The sequence below is a fragment of the Mus caroli genome, chromosome 4 (assembly GCF_900094665.2).
Source record: "Mus caroli chromosome 4, CAROLI_EIJ_v1.1, whole genome shotgun sequence".
NCBI classification, from domain to species: domain Eukaryota; kingdom Metazoa; phylum Chordata; class Mammalia; order Rodentia; family Muridae; genus Mus; species Mus caroli.
This window is the reverse complement of record NC_034573.1, coordinates 109,461,671-109,465,426: the sequence shown is the minus strand read 5'-3', so window position 1 is coordinate 109,465,426 and position 3,756 is coordinate 109,461,671.

Genomic DNA, 3,756 nt, shown 5'->3' with positions numbered 1-3,756 from the left:
TCTATTCCTTCCTCAATTGTGTATGCAGGACCTGAGCCAGGATGGCCACATGGGCATTTAAGAGACCTCCATGACAAGTCATCACTGGTGGTCAGCAGTGCCAGTCCTCCAATGGCTGAGTGAGGGATCTCACCCAGGGAATTNTAGCCCTTAAGAACATACTGAAAATTGGTTTACAGATATATCTTGTTCTAGAGCATTCTCACTTAAACTCACTGTGGCCCTGCCTCGGCTCTCTCTTNTGTAAACTNCCAACAGTNNCCTCTTCCTGTCTGGGGTTGCTGGGAGAATTANGNTTGCTTATGCTGGGTACTTGGAACTATTCATCCTGAGATTCATATGTGAGAAATAAGTTTCATAAAGTTGAGCCAAATTTGAAGCAAACTTTAATTAAAAACTGTCCATGTCAAAAGAACTCTGTCCTGAACCACCTCTGGGTTGATTTGTAGGATATGACCGCATAGTCACATTTTGCCGGGGCTTAAAAATGTGAATCCCACATCTCATTTCATTTACCATCAGGTCAAATCAAGGTAAAAAGATATATTGATTCATTTCCTGCCTCCATACCTCCCACCCACATGTGATCAGGCACATTCAGTGCACACGGTTCAAACACATTTATTTAGAGAGAGAGAAAAAAAAACCCACAAAACTGTCCTTGTTACTTTCCAAGAACTACAACTCACAACAAACCAAGACATTACATTGTCCTTGGGCAGGTGGGGCTTACAGGGTGTCTCTGGCTCTTACATCCCCCCTTGAGTTGTATCCTGAGTTAAATCCTTGACTCTGTTATGGATACCTGTTTATGTTAGCAACTAACAATGATTAGATTTTTGGTACCCAGACAGGAAGAGAAGGATCAAGGCCCTTGTGACATCCCATAATAGGAGGAACCTGATAATGAGAATGGAGTCCAGTTATTTCTTTTATTGTAGGTTTCCCTTTCATAATATTTTAATACAGTCAGATTATAACCCTGTATGGTTTGTATACAAATGATAATTTTCNTTTAAAGACATAATACCTTTTTTTTTAATCTTTTTTTTTTTAGTTCAGTCATTGTTTCCCTCCCAGTCCCACCTCTGACTGTTCCTCATCCCATATATAATACCTGTTTATTATTCATAAAGCAGGCCAAGTGCCCTATCATACTATATAGCTATTTCAGGTAATAAATCTGNCTGTTGATANATCTGGGTCACTATCCCTTGTATGCCATTTTCCCCTGTGCCAAGCAGTTTCCCTTTGCCTTAGCACTTGAACTCTTTGTGGGACAAAGGACTATGTATTCTGTTTTGTAACTACTTCCAGGTGAATCTATGCCATCACTCTCAGGGCTCAGGAAGGCTGAATGCTGGGCAATGGGGCACTCACCAGAAACATCTGGTTAGCTGACTCAGCTGAAGGAACAGGGAGCAATCACACTGACTAGACTGAATGACATCAGCATTCAGCAATGGACACTTGTGACAACTGGTGATTCTGGCTCAACTCCAATTAACCAAAAATATCTAGTGAGCCATGGGTCATCTCCCTTTGCCCTGGTCTGAGTACAAGGGGTGCATAGACCTAATAAGATTCTCCTTATTCCCATATCAAGAGATGATAAAACCAGAAACCAGGCAGAAAGAATGTCATAGGAAGATAAAAAGCAATCTATTAAACTTAGCAAATGGAGATCTCTACCACCCCACCCACATGTCCCAAGAAATGCTTGCTATCAACTTTCTTGAGCCTAGCCTTTCACAGTGTGGTCACAAAGAACGAGGGCATGCTCCAGAGCCTTGTATTAGTATCCAAGGTGCCCACCTCAGAATGGTTTGGCCTTTAGAAGATCCTGGAGTGAAGGATGCAGTGTATGGTCCATCTAACTGGAGGAGAAAAATTAAAGGAGAATTCCCTCTTAAGGAACAGAACTGAGATGGACAGGATGCTTGGCAGCCCAGTCTCCACAAAAATGTCAAGGTGCTATGGTGTGGGGCTGAGTCTCTCTATTCCTTTAGGAAGAGTAAGCATCCCTAGATCCTGAAGATGGTGTCTGTAAAATCCTGATTAACAAAGGAAAGCTCAGACATTTTCACCTCTTCCCAGTGGGACCAGCACCAGAGGTTCTATGGTCCTGCCTTCTCACTCAGCTTTCCCAGGAGAAAGCAGAGAGGCTCATTTCTGTTCCCAGTAGGGATGGTAAGATGATTCCCATGATGCTTTCAACAATAGCACTACAAGTGAGAACCTTGGTGGCAAAGCAGGAGAACACAGCCCAAGGGTGAGAGGGTGGTAACCTATTTCCTTTTCTAGACTAACTAGGGAATAATCACAGGTCAGAGAACAGGAGATGGAACCTGGTCACCTGTTACACAGGTAAAGAACCCAAGTTATCATAGTGCTTCCTTTTGCTGTCCAAACCCTGAGCCCAGACAAGCAGTGATGAGACGATGTTTGAGTCACACTCCTCTTCCTTCTGTAATAACTCATGGCAAACCAAAGTCCTCACTCCCTGCTGTGGATCTCAGCAAGATACCCAGCCACTCTGGTACTATTTAAGAGACAAAATGAATGGGACTGGAGTGTATCAATTTGAAAAAGACAATTTCGTTCACAGGGAGAAGCCCCAGTGTGGGTCCCATCATGTAAGTAGCAGCTCACAACCATCTATATCTTGAGTTCTAGAGGATCTGGTAGCTACTTGTGACTTCCCCAGGGCTCAGGCATGTGTGTGAAGTTGGAGACAACATGCTCACACACATAAGCAGAGACAAAGAAGAAAAAGAGTCAACCATGAAACATCAACATGGAATTCAGCAGTGACATCCCCTACCACTGGACAGAGAAGACTCCCAGAGGCTCATGTCTCTTGAATTTAAATAATAATTGGCAATTTAAAAAAATCACACTGTGGAGCATGCTCTCTTTAACTTGCTGTTATTCTGAAGCCTTGGTTTTCTCTTCTGTAGAATTTCAGAAGTAACCGCTTCCCTTCCAGGCTTGCTAAACTAAAATGTGATGATGTGCTGCAGCCGCCACAAGTACTGTCCTATGGTTTGTGACATTGAGCCTCCATCCCTGCCTTCTATCTGAGTCTCAGACTCCTAACTATCCAGAAAGAGAACACAGACTATAAAGTCCATCTTCCTTAGAATTCCTGTGACCAGAGCATGGTGGTGGTGCAGTAAATTAATCCCAAACATTGGAAGGCAGAGGCAATCGGGTTTCTATAAGTTCAAAGACAGCCTGCTCACACAGAAAATTCTAGGACAGGCAAGGATACACAGAGAAACCCTGTTTGGAAAAACAAACAAACAGACAAACAAAAAACCAAAAAGTATTTCTATGAGCTGCTCCATAAACAGAGCAAATATTAAAAAGTTTGTTATAGCTGGGCAGTGGTGGCACATGCCTTTAATCTCAGCACTTGGGAGGCAGAGGCAAACAGATTTCTGAGTTTGAGGCCATCCTGGTCTACAGAGTGAGTTCCAGGACAGCCTGGAATATACAGAGACACCCTGTCTCGAAAAATGGGAGGAAAAGTTAATTATATAAATGACAATTAAGTAAATTGTATTGGAATAAAGTCAGATATCTGAGAATTGTGTCCACCTCTATAACACCGGAGTAAATAGAACGCTTGAGGCTACAGATTGATTGATAGCATTTTTTAAAAAGGCAACCAAAGCCGGGTGTGGTGGCGCACGCCTTTAATCCCAGCACTCGGGAGGCAGAGGCAGGCGGATTTCTGAGTTCGAGGTCAGC